General features: G+C 36.9%; 1 protein-coding gene across 6 annotated transcripts in view; it reads left to right on the forward strand.

Annotated features, from left to right (window-relative positions):
• LOC105221840 (beta-1,4-glucuronyltransferase 1) overlaps positions 1-14,226 on the forward strand; it is a 289,787-nt gene that overhangs the window by 118,439 nt on the left and 157,122 nt on the right. For 4 of the 6 annotated variants that reach the window (XM_049451423.1, XM_049451414.1, XM_049451444.1 and 1 more), the window contains one exon: positions 12,730-12,783. The exons of the other annotated variants lie outside the window; for them this stretch is intronic. The gene's annotated coding sequence lies outside the window, so the exon portion shown is untranslated. The remainder of the gene's footprint in view (positions 1-12,729; positions 12,784-14,226) is intronic. 6 annotated transcript variants of the gene reach the window in all.

Below are 14,226 nucleotides of genomic sequence, written 5' to 3' on the forward strand. Positions count from 1 at the left end.
GACAAGAGGAAAGTTATCGGATGATAAGACTCATCTTTGTTGTCGGGTTTCCTAGGTTTCACTAGGGGGACGACTCTCGATTGATCTGTGATGTGATAATAAAAACGACACAGAACCGTGTTGCTCGATGGATTTAACGAAACTAGTATTATGCCAGCGAATACTGTGCAACCGTAAAGTTAAGATAAAATTCCTGGCTGTCTACTATGGTCGATGCTCGGCAGAGCGCGCTCATGTCACGTACACTATAGTCGACACTCGACTGTGTGGAGTTATCTGTGGCCATCGACAATGGTGGCGCTCGTACCAAAGTGTTTAACATCACGTGACTTAAGTTAAAATATTTTTTTTCTTAATTCAGGAAATAACTTAGAGAGAATTGTGAAAATAAATGATTTCTGCAAGTTGTACGGTGACGTCCCATGATTAACCAACACATGACCTAAGCTTACGTATTTTTTTTTTTATTTCTTACGTATAACATTATGGCAAAAGCGATTTCAGCATGATATATGCTAATTATTACTTTTTTCTTTATCCACAAAAATAACATATTATTGTGTGAAGAAGTGATTTCTTTAAGATGTGATGACATCGCGTGATTCGACATCATGTGGCTTAGGTAAAAAATTTTTTTTTCATTTAGAAAAACTACACAAACATTGTAAGAAAAAGTGATTTCTGCAAGATACGAAGTAACGTCGCGTGCTTAACATCACGTGATTTTTGTTACATTTTTTCTTAATTCAGAAAAATAACGCATCGCCTTGCATACATTCTAAGATTTAATTAAGTCATGTGATGGTGCTAAGTGATGTCGTATGATAAATGGTAGTAAAATAGTTAGGAAATAAATTTTACGGTATATGTGCTTAATAATAAAAATGTGATTTTCATGTGATGTGAAAGATGTGATTACTTCATGCAAACGGAAAATTTAGTGTTGATTTGTGAAATGTTGTGTTTTAAATATATTTCAGTCTACATGTTGTAAAATATTCCTAAAAGGTATTTATTGCGTTTGCTTTTTTTTTTTAAAAAATCGTATATTATCTATAAATTATGTATGTACATATACATATATGTATATTTAAGATATATGCATTCGTTTCAAATATCAGTAAATATAAATCAGTCTTCAACCTTAATTTTAACAAGAAATTGTGGTGATTGAGAAAACTAATAAATTTCCTTAATATATTGGCTTTTTTACCTGCAAGAAGACAACCAAAACAAGGTAATAACCAACAGCAGTGACCTAAGAAAATTTCAAGAATTTATGTACCATAGATATAAAATACACTTACATATATGTACTTGTATGTATGTACAACTAGCTCACTTACAATTTATATGATTTTGATTTACTGGAAAATGTTTCCCAAGAAACCCTACTCTTACTTCCTTTTTATGTACATACATATATAAATTTTTATTATTCACCTATTTCTACCATATATATATATATACGTACATATATATATATATATATATATACATATATTTCTATACAATATTGTTGAGCCCCAGCAAACACGTGCAACTAATTCACCGGTTAGGTTAAGTGGTCTCTCTTCCATTGCCCTTTCATTGCTGAACTTTTCTTAGAAGCCCAAAATCTACGTAAATGCGTCGGTGTTTAGCCCAATTACCTTTGGTTATGCACACTTATACTTTGCAGCTGTTTTCACCCGAAACCGAAAATATTTACTTGTAAGCGGGTACAAATTTTGGTTAGCTTTTAATTTATAGCCGCTATTAAGTTATATAAAATATCCTTCTTTTTTATTTATGTATGTGTATGTACATATGCGAGTATGTACGCAATATATTTTACTGTTTTTGTAAATGAAAGTGTGGCTTTTGGGTTTCTTTACATCATTCTTACATATTTACCACTTTAAGATCGTATATACTCGTATGTAGGTATACTTGTGGTGCCAAAATTTGTTTTTGTCGGTATTATCTCCTAACAAAGGGATAACTTAACTTAGCTAGTAACAATTAGTTTATTTTGAGCATATAGATATAGTCGATTACACTACAGAATATTTTATCTACAACTCTATGAATCTAACTGGAGATTTGGCATTGAAGAAGCTTAGAAAGTGCTAAATCAAGCCAACAACTAGAATAATAGGGGTTTTTATGCATTTACTTAAACGATTTTTTTTTTGATCTCAATCTTTTAAATAAATCTCTGAAATACAATATAGAGGTCGAAAACAAGATAGAATGATATTTAAAATCCGTACCAAATTTAGTTTTTTCTTTATTTTCTGTAGAAAGCGATATTGATACAGGACTCTACGTACTCAAATATCTATAATTTTTTTTTTTATTCTGACCTGATTTGAGCATATTCCTCTCTATCTAGCTCTTTATTTTTCTCCCTCACTTTCGCCCTCTTTCTCTAGCTCTATGTACACAAGGCTATCATTCATTCAAGTCCAAAATTTACTTTTCTGTCTACCTTTATCAACCTTAGATTCCATTTCAAGGTTCTCAACTCTTCTAAAAAAACACAAAAACTTAAAATTTAATAGAGAATGGTTATTATCATTCAAGAGAGAATTTCTTGGCATTCATTATTTGAAGATTATCTCGATTTTCAATTACTCATTCGGGCATTCGATTTGCATTCGCTTTGCTCTAAGGCCTGAATCGAAGCACAATTATTAGTATAGACTAAAGATTTTACAAATCCCCCAGAAAAAATTCTAACTGTGTGACATCACACGATCTTGGTGGCCTAACGACCAGCCCAACAGGAAATTATTTGCTTTCTCAATAAATCCATTGATTGACGCTATGTGGGGGATGTGTCGCCATCTTGTTGAAACCAAATGTCGCTGAGACTACGAGTTTCAATTTTAGGCATAAAATAGTCGGTTATCATGGCGCGATAACGGTCGACATTGACGGTTACGTTCTCATCGGCATCGTTTTTGAAGAAATATGAACCGATGATTCCACTGACCCAAAAACCGCACCAAACCATTGTTTTCCGAAATGAAATGGCAGCTCTTAAATATCTACAGGTTGCTCTTCGTCCCAAATGCGGCAATTTTACTTGTTTATATATCCATTGAGCTAGAAATAGTCCTCATCGCTGAACAAAATTTGTCTCGGAAACCTCGGATCATATGGAAACTTTTCAAGAGCCCATAGAACTAAGCGAAGCCACTTGGGAATTTCAAGCAGCTTCAGTTCTTGAACAAGCTATATTTTGTACGCTTTTAATTTAAGATCTCGACGTAAAATGCGCCAAGTCGTTCTATTGACTTTCCACGGTTTTCGTGAACACTCTCAGCCACGGCTTATATATTGCCTTTACTGCGTGTCGGATGTTTCAACTATTGAAAAAAGTACCTCTATTTGGATCACCCGTTAGTTCTAAGTATTATAAGCATATTCTTTCCTCTAAACATGTTTGTCGAGTTATTGGAATAAAATGGTTTTCATAAGCGAAACTGTTACTCTAAAAAATGTATTACATTTCTTTCCCTTATATCTTCTGTTAAAATGAATTTCCGCAAGCGTTTTCTTCTAACTTTGCGCGTCTCATACAAATCGATATTGCATTACTTGAAAGTCGAAAGTGCATTTTAGCCACAGGCACGCTATTAGTACGCGAATTTTCGCCAGCATTACGAAATTCTCGGAATACGCACACACACACACACATGTAATTATATCAATCTGCTGCTCAAGCACGTATTTCGTTCTGTCGAGTTTATCTTCTTGGCCTTTCGCCCTTTCTTATTATATTTGCTGCTGTTGGTGCTTCTGCTCCAGCCGCTACTGATTGTCATGCGTATGCCACATAGCTTGTCTTATCTTTTATTATAAGTTTCTGTGAACTAGTTCGCTTTGCTTTGCGTAGAATTCGTTGGTTTGCTGCGCTTTGGCATGCACACAAGTTTCCTTTGTTTACTTCTTATTGACTTTTGCTGTGGCGATTGCTGGAGGGTGAACACATTTCGATTAGTATTTATATATATATATATATATATATATATAAGTATATATGTACGTATATGTGTCGTTATATATAGCATGTGGTATATAATTTATAAATATTCCCCAAACAGCTTTCTTGCATGCCACAAATATATTTACATTTTAGATGTTCCGAATTTGGAGTATAGTATGGATCTAACTTATTAAAGATCTCATCCAAAAATGACTTGCGTACAGTGCTTCGTGGAATCCATCCCACCTACAGTCTTACATTTTAATATCGAATGATCACAGAATAAGTCTATTGAACACAATCTTATATCACAGAATCTCCTCACTACTCTCAAAACCGAATTAGTCTGAAAAATACATACACTCAGAAGTTAAGATAAAAAACTGCACCCACTATAAACAGGTATTCGTCGAAATTATTATAGAATCCCTATTTATTTTCTCCTGATTTTGCATCAATCTAGTTCTGTTAAGACCTTATAGGTTCGAGAAATTTTCCAAAGCGTCCGTATCCTTTGAGAATTTTTAGTTATACGTCTCGGATCGCTTCCTGATCTTGAACTCTTGTAACGACTCCGCAAAATCATACCTCCAACATGCCTACTTCGAATCTCAACATCTTATTTGACCTTACAATGGATATCTCGCGAATTGAGTCTGCAATATTTAGCAGCAGAAACGTTTCCTAACTAACTACGTGAAATATAGCCGAAGAACTATGGCCATACGTAAATCAGGGACCATTACTTCAATGGAGATGTATGATATTATTATTTTTGTAGCGGTTATCTAGCCCATGCTTGGGTGATAATGTTGGTTGTCACCAAAATCATTTAACGGTAGACTGAGGAAACGTACTGTTTCAACGGATTTGAGCCATAGGGAAACCCCATCAGTAGATGGTTGAACCACGTATTTGCAACGTCGGAGTCAATTTTACCAAAACCAAACAGGAGTTTAACCAGCTACAATATGCAGAAGGAAGTTGCATCAGGGCCACTCTATATTCTCGGGGTAACTCGAGCGCTTCGTTTACAATGGCTGGTGGTTTGACCTCAAGTACCGGTTAGGAGTAGGTAAAGTTGTTTATGTCTGAAGTTTGTTGCGTCCGATGTCGTCGACGTAATCGAGGAAAACCTATTGATGTAATCGTTGAGAGTGCAGTATTCTGATACGTCTGAATCTCTGCGTTTTGTTACATCCAGGCAACTATATCGGCGTAGCGCTGTTTACAACCATCCGGCTAATTGCCTGGTATGTTTACAACGATTTGTTCTCTTTTCCCAAGAAGCTGCCGGCTAACGAGTTACGGATTTTGTTGTGGCTTGGTACTTTGGCAATAGTTATGATGTTCCTGATGTGTGGTATACAGATGACAAAAGAAAAACTAGCACTGAAATAGATGAAATTGTCTTACAACCACTGCTATCTCTCATATAATGAAACTTAATTCTCAAACAGTTAAGTTTTCTATTTGTAATATGGAGTAAAAACGGAAAGATTTAAAAAATAGAGTCAATAGAGTCCAGTTTAAACTCAAGTTTTTGACTTAGCTAGTGATGGAATCACTGTCAAAAGTTCTCTATCAACTCTAGTTTCAGACTTACTGACTATTGCAGTGTTTTCCAAGCCGAGGTTGCAGCCAATAAGGAAGCAATAGATCTGCTCATCCGGAGTTTAGCCTACTTCAAAGAAGTGACCATTCACTCAAAAAGCATAGTGGCGATACTAGCCTTGAATTCATTTACAGTGCGTTTAGGGGGGCCTAACCATGCCAGCAATAGGATCGAGTGTCTTTGTAATAAGGCTGGTATAAGTGCCGGTCCATAGCGGAATCGCAGGAAATTGTAAAGCTGATGAACTAGCAAGGAAAGGCACCCTAGAATCGCTATCGGTAAAATGATTGCGGGTCGGTGCTCTCATATCTTTTTGTGTTGTATTATTAAATAGCTGGGGCGCCATCGGTACATGCGCTGTTGCAAAAGCCTCTTCTCCCAAGATCCAGTGATCGCTTGGCCCTCAGTAAGACTAGCCTCTCCCAAGATCTGAAGCAGGTCACTGCCATGCTGTAAGGTTGGGAATCTGCAGAAGATGTAAAGAAGAAGATGAAGTGGAAACAACTCAATCCTTCTACCTTGACTGTCCCGCATGGAAGTCGAGATTTAAATACTTGGAAGCAATACAAATTTATGAAAACATTCTCATTTAAATCCCACTGGCAGCTCTTTCTTAAAAATCGATATATGTATATTACCTTCTCTCTTGTAAGTCACATATTCTATTACATTCTATTACGAAATATACAAACACATACTTTCACCAACCTCTCCATACTTTTACTTCCCTGCACACCCACATAACTTCCTCTTTTTTTCCCAACAATAATTTCATTTCCTCTCATTGTTTGCTCTCAAAACTTTTAATTGTTTTTAATAATTCAAGAGTATTAACTGATAATTTAATAATGCTGTGTCTGCATGTCCGTCATTTGAGCGGAGTCTGCAATTCGCTTTCAAAGTTGGAGATTTATTTTATTTCATTTTTTTTTCATAAAAAAAAAGTTACTGCGAAGTATGCCGCTCAAACTAATTTTAATCCCAAAAAGCAAAGCATGAACTTTTCTATCTCTTTTAGTTTTATTTTCGTTGAATTTAAGTGATTAGATTACTTTTTCGTGCTCAGTTTTTTCTTCTTTCTTCTCTTTTATAATCTTGTCAGAAATTATTCACAGTTGCCACCTTAATTGCATGTTTCGGATTGTTTAGTCTCGCTGTCACTAGAAGGATTGGGTCGGACTTAACTTTTTCGTGCGTTCCAGTCCCACTAATGTTGAAAAATCATTAGCTCTTGCGTGGTGTCAAGTTCCGTCTGGGAAATAGTGGATCGCAAAAGCTGTAGTGAGATCTTCGATCTCCGTAAGTTGTAATGGTTCTAACTGCTCGTTGTCCCATCAATGTTCATTCGGAAGGTTGAGAATATTACCGAATGCCAGTTGTTGAAGCTGTCTGGAAGAACCTTCCAGTAAGCTTGTGAGACTAGAGAATGTCATTACAGGAACAATTTTTCTGTATACACAATGGACGAAGTGCGACCTCCACCTCGAGGATCAGCCATCAAACCCAATCTGACCTAATCTATATTTCGAACTAGATAAAACAACGTTAAAGTTCACACACATCTTTTTCTTTGCTTATGTGATGGGAAAATAAAAACGGTAAAGCGTATCCGCCCGTTAATTAAAAGACGTAGTCCCTCGAAATAACTGAATTTGAAACTCAGGTCTCTCCACATATCCGAATTTGTAACTCTGAACTCTGAGCCAATAAAACTGATTGAGTTTTATAAGGACCATTATAGATAGTTGTGGGACCATATATCATATTTCCTCTAAGACTATTACAACCAAGACAGAATTCAATTTGATAGCCCCTTCACTTTTATCGAAACATGATAAGGTTTCATCGAGCTGGAACAAAATTTACTGCCATGACTTTATTTCCCCGAAAAAACAATATTTTTCATTCCAAAAGCCATTGCTCTTTTACGACACTTTCTTCTCTTTTAAATTTTTGTTGGCATATTTTCATTCTTATTTTCCCAACACTGACAATTTGTCACTTCAGTTTTCGATTTCTGAAATTCCAACGTATTCGTTTGCAACTTTTTATGCGCAAATTCCTAACACATTTATTCAACGCATACTCTCCATACAAAAGAAGAATGCGACCACAAAAAAGTTTAGTCTCAAATTGCACATCAACATTTTCGGTTGAACATAAGCAGAGCACATGTGCAAAGGCAATCATAGAAATAGAAAAACTAGGGTGTGGCATAAATGAGAGTTCGTTAGATTTAGAATATGGTGGAAGTAGATACCAACTTTGGAAATTATAGAGATTCGAAAAGTTTTGATTCCAATCTTTCGTTTGAAACTTTGTAAGTTTTAAAGTAGACTTGCTAATAAATAAAGTTTTCACAGAGCTTTGGAAAGTTTAGATCTTATTCTTCTCGTATGAAACTAGTTTTTGCCCAACATATTTCGTCAAACTCCAGTTGATGTGAGCAAAAATCGATCAGAGTCAGTCTTGTGGCCATAATATTCCAAAGCTGAACTGCGCAGAACTGACAACGTGAAATCTTTGTAAAATATGGTCGGGCGAAAGCATGTCCAATGGTTGAAATTTAAGTGTCCGCAAAAAGGGAGACCCCACAATCTGCGCCAACTACCGTGGCGTTAGCCTCCTCAACATCGCGTATAAGGTTCTATCGTGCGTATTGTGTGAAAGATTAAAGCTCACCGGCAACAAACTGATTGGACCTTATCAGTGCGGCTTCAGACCTGGAAAATCAACAATCGACCAGATATTCACCATGCGCCAAATCTTGGGAAAGACTTGTGAGAAAAGAATCGACACACACCACCATTTCGTCGATTTCAAAGCTGCTTTTGACAGCACGAAAAGGGCTACCTTTATGCCGCGATGTCTGAATTTGTATCCTCGCAAAACTAATGCGTCTGTGATAAACTGAACGTTGAGCAATACCAAAAGCTCCGTCAGGATCGGGTAGGATCTCTCCGGGAAGAATCAAGGCTATCAGCCTCGAAATTCAATCTGCGCTGGAGAAAATAATTCTTGTCAACAGAGAAGGTATAATCTTTTTAAGACTGAACAGTTGCGCCCAGGATGAGAAGTAAAGTCCTCTTCGACGAACAAATGAACCAAACTCCTATAACAAACAGTCATAACTGCTGTTCTGCTATATGGTGCTGAGGCTTGGATGACAACAGCTGATGAGTCGACGTTGCGATAATTTCGTCAATCGAACCAGCAAAAGTTCTGCGAAAGATGGTCCTTTGGATTGAGTGGCATTGACCGCGAAGTATCGCAATCGATGTCACAAAAATCAAGCTCTACAAGATATCCGACGACATTGACATAGTTCAGCGACTATGAAACAGATAGTGGCTGCGGTGGCTAGAAAAGTATGTCGTCCGAATGGGCGAAAACACTCCAGCTCCGAAAGTTTTCGACGCAATACCCGTCAAGAGAAGCAAAGGAAGAGGAAGACATCCACTTCGTTGGAAAGACCAGGTGGAGAAGGACATGGTTTCGCTTGGAATATTCAATTGGCGCCACGTTGCGAAAAGAAGAAACGACTGGCGCGCTGTTGTTAACTCGGCTATAATCGCGTAAACGGTGTCTACGCCAGTAATGAAGAAGAATTGCTACTAGAGGAATACCAATTCTGGTTGAGCTGTAGCTTTTAAATATTTTTTGTACCATTACAAAACATGGAGTTACTGGATTCTAGATGTTTCGAAAATGGTCTGAAAAGTTATTCAATTATTACGATTAGATTTTGAAGTATGTCTGAGTTTAGGATTACGCCTAGCCAAATCTTGAAATAAACATTGTAAAATATGTATACTTGCCTTGTATCGTTAGCTTCGATTAGTTTTTTCTTTGGTAAAACAGTAGGATTCAGTTGTTTGTCTGGATACTGTTAATATTCAGCATTAAAAATGGATCTTAAAGAAGTTCCAACAGTACTACGTTAGGTTAGGTGGCAAGGTTGATCCAAAAGATATGAAAAAGTGCAACATAATGAGGTCAACAGTATAACGTTAGCTTAGGGTTAGGTTAAGTGGTAAGGCTGATTCAAAGTCGATGGATCTCATCGATATTCGTTCATTGTGTGAGCTCACCGCAAATATATTAAGATGAGTAAGATAAATCGCCTGGCCACTGTCTGGTGGCGACATCAGTCCGCAGATTTGGGCTCATCGACCTACCGGGCTAACCTAACCCAACCTAATCTCAACCCCCCTTACTTCGTTAGGCTCTCCTAAGTTGTGTCTATCGAGATATTTCAGTCTCAGTCTAGCAAAAGGAGGGCAATAAATACGAGTATTTAAATGAACAGTATGGTGAGCTGGACCGATTTAGTCATATCTGTCTGTTTAGTTAAATTTTGCACACAGCTCTTCTTCTACAAATATCAACTCATTCGTTGGAACCGCTGCTATTGTATCACCATAACATATAACTCCCATACAAACTGACTTATCAAAGTCAATTTAGCTACCATACAAACTTAAGTACCACCCTTATATTCAAAAGACGTATTGCCTTTATCCACCGCATACCATACATGTACAAAACCATTCTATATATCCATGGACATATTAAAAACCCATAGATTTATACTTACATATACATACATAAGTCACCACGTGCGTAAGCACTTTTCTATTCGCTCTAATTTCCAGTCAACTTCAACAAAAATTTCAAACTTTTAACACTTTTGCAAAATGCGTTTGCTTGTTATCGCTTACAAGTGCTTTTGAATAGTGAAAATAATTCCGAACAAAAAAAATTAACGAACAAGAGGAGAGAAAAAACTGAAAGCAAACTTTTCCCCTTAGAACAATGCAAAAGTTCTCAAGAAATGCGAAATTTAAGTGCCGCGTAAAATACTTGTGAATGGCTTGTTCCGGAAATTATTCGACACTTGAGCTGTTCGAGTGCCATTTCGAGTTCTTGGTTGGAGAGCACTTTTCCTGTTTACTCTGTATGTTTATTAGAGCGTAAGAGCGATTTCCCTTTTAAAGGTGTTCTCGTATTAAAAACACGTATTTTCATTATATTTTGCGGAAAACAAGGTGAGCTTATTTTTATTTTTAGCTTGTCGGTAGATAATCGCGAAATTTGTTTTAGTAACAGTTACAAGTATCAACTTTCATCGTTTTTACCCAACTATCTTGGTACCTTGGTGATACTTTTCTGCAGCATCTATTAGCAGCCCTCTAAACTGCACCCAATAGGATCCGGATTTCTCTTAATTCGTTAAACCATGTCAATGTCGACGCATCACTCGTATAGCTCATCATTCCATCGACTGCGGTACTCGCCGTTGCTAATGTGCAAAGGACAATACATTTTCTGCAGAATTTTTCTCTCGAAAACTCGTAGCGCCGACTCATCAGATGTTATCATCATATATGTCTCAGCACCATATAGCAGGAAGGGACTTGTAGAATGTGGTCTTTGCTCGTGAAGAGAGGACTTTACTTCTATAATACTGGTTTTAAGATAGACGAAATTATATACGACTTCAAAGTTATAACTGTCAACAGTGACGTGAGAGCCAAGTCGCGAATGGGAGTACTGTTTGTTTGAAGATAGGAGATATTTCGTCTTGTACTCTTTCACAACCAGACCCTTACGCAACGCTTCTTTATCTAGTCTGGAAAAGGCAGAACTAATGGCGCGGGTGTTGAGGCTAATGATATCAATATCATCAGCATACGCCAGCAGCTGTTCACTCTTATAAAAGATGTTTAGTTCTGTAGTTCGAATTATTTTCTCCAAAAGTAGGTTGAAGAAGTTACACGAAAAGGAGTCGCCATGTCTGAAAACTCGTTTGGAAACGAACGGCTCGGAGAGGTCCTTCCCGATCATGATGGAGTTTTTGGTGTTACTCGAAGTCAGTTTATTCAGCCGTTTTAACTTTTTTTTCTTTCTTCTTTTTCATGCTGTCGAAGGCGGCTATAATATCGACGAAGGGGGGTGTGTGTCGATCTTCCTTCACGGATCTTTTCCAAGATTTGGCGCATCGTGAAAGTATAGTAGATTTTCCAGGTTCAAGGCCACACTGATAAGGTCCAATCAGTTTGTTGACAGTGGGGTTCAGTACTTTAGACACTACGGTTGGTAAGACTTTATATGCGATATTAAGGAGGCTTATGTCATGGTAATTGGCGCAGATTATGGATTAGGCAGAGCACACTTAAATACCAATCGTTGGGCACGCTTTCAACTGACCATATTCTACAAAGAAGATGATGCATACTCCTTGTCAGTTTCCGCCGTATTTTAATAGCTCGGCTGGCAGTCTGGCGATTTGTTGTTCTTCAGGTGGCTAATTGTGTTTTTCGGAATTTTTGGGGTTTTTTTTTGTTTTTGGACTTAAGAGGTTAAATGAAATATTTTATACGAATTTTTTATTGCTACAAATATACACTATTAACAGAAAAATTCTTAAATTTTTGGAAAAAAATAATTTAAACTCGGCCATTGCAACGCCATTTCCGGTGAGCCATCGGAAAAACATTACACCCGCATTGGCAGGAAAACTCCTTACAGGATCATCTAAAGTGTCAAAAAATACATGAACTTGGACCAAAGAAAAAAACTGAAAATTTAATTTCTGCGGACATTTTTATAAAAAAATTAACAAAAAAAAATTAAATCGCGACATTTTTTTCAAATAGTTGTAATCGAAAAAAATTACTCGTCCAAGTCGTTAAGGATTGGATCTCAAAGACATGTGTAAAATTGAGTAGTTCTCGACACATCTCGCCAACCAACTTCAAAAACACAGATTCTAGAAGAAATCGCGTTTAAAGAAGGCGCACTTTCCCAGCTATTGGCGAGCGCACAAGTTCTCAAAGCTGTATCCTCGAAACTTTTACTCGGATCACCTCGAAAATTTAGGACAATATTTTATGAGTGGGTATATATTAATAAGACAAAAAAATCGTTTTTTTTTTGAAACCCGTAAACCCATGTAACCTCTTAAGTCAGTTTTAATCAGAAAAGTCAATAGATAGAAGTGTATAGTAGAGTCCTTCGCTACCTGATTTCATGATCGACTGCAGTAAACTAGCCTGAAAATTGTCTACTATTACTATGTTTTTCACACATCAAAGCAATATACTCTAAATAATTCTTAAAATTTTCTTTCTTTCAGTTAATTTACAAATATATGGGAGCGTCGAGCATACTATTTTGTAGTGAAATTAAGGTGAGTTGTAAAATTTATTGGCATCACAATGCTATTTAATATCAAAACAAAATTTTGTTTCCGCATATACAAAACTCTCGCGGCATGGAGACTTAGCTCCATACCCCTAAATTCTACTTTCCATCATTTTTTGCAATTATTGTTCAGAAGCATTTTAAACAGTTGCAATATGAGGTTGCTGAACTTTTTGCATATATACTTACAAACATTTTTACATTGGTTTCCATCCAATCGCTGCGTGTGGTTGCATGCCCCATTGCCGCGCTCAAAGGGAGCAATCGCTCACAAATGGTGCATGCATAAAAACGCACAAAGTCAGCACAAACGCACTCACCAACTATTTATGTTTATTTCTGCAGTTTTCCGCGTGCATGTGTTTGTGTGTAAATGTGTGTGCCACTCTTGTGTTCATATGCGTGTCAATATTTGCTGTGCGTAAGCTCGAGCAACTTTGCCACTTTTCGCATGTCTGCTTCCTTCTTCACATGCACACAATAGCAACAACAACAACAAAAACACCACTGTTGCTGCTGCATGCTTTGCCTTTGTTTAAAGCAAATGAAGCATAAAGCCGCCGAACTCGAAGTCAAATTAGCTTCATTAGCAATCGGCGATTTTGCTTTAGTCTCTTTGGGAAAATGCGAAAAGTGTGATTCATTTATTAATGCGCTAATGTGAGTTGTGTTGTTCTTTGTAGTTCTCGATATTTTTCTTTTTCTGTTTATCTAGTTTCGATTAGCATTTCAATGAGCTGAATAAGCGGTCAGTCATTACATCATATCGAAAATTCTGCTTCGGGCTCGTTAGATGGGATTATGCACATTTGAAGTGAATCTGCAGTGCAAAAAGTATTGAAGTGATTGGTTCTATTATTTATATTAATTTTATATAAGTATTTTAAATTGCTCATATCTGCTCCAGCAGCAAATTAAAACGTGTAATAGCCACTATCCACACCCTCTTAGAAAATGTGCCGTGCTAGCCTACCGCTGTGTGCAAACAATAGTAAAACTTTTTAATTTAAATTTCGCGTGAAAACCTATTCGGGCCATGAAATGTGATATTACTAGCAATGAATCGTGGATCTATGCTAACAAGATGGAAACAGACCACTAACTGCCAAATATCGTGGCAAAGGTGAGCCGTAGCCGAAAAAGCTACACAAAGCAGACAAAAAATCAAGTTTATGTTGACATCTTTTCACGATTATTGAGTTGTGGTGCACTCCGAAATCCTTCCTATCGACCAAACTTTCAACAAGGAATACTATTTGAATATTATGAGGCGTTTGCGCGAAGCTCTTAGTAAAAAGTGCCGGAATTATGGACCAACAACTTATGGTTTTTGCAGCGCGATTAAGCATCGTCACATACTATAATGATTCTTCGTGAGTTTTTCGTCAAACTTTCGACCAATTTTGCTCCGTGTGTAGGCATATGGATT

Source organism: Bactrocera dorsalis, chromosome 1 (assembly GCF_023373825.1).
Source record: "Bactrocera dorsalis isolate Fly_Bdor chromosome 1, ASM2337382v1, whole genome shotgun sequence".
NCBI lineage: Eukaryota > Metazoa > Arthropoda > Insecta > Diptera > Tephritidae > Bactrocera > Bactrocera dorsalis.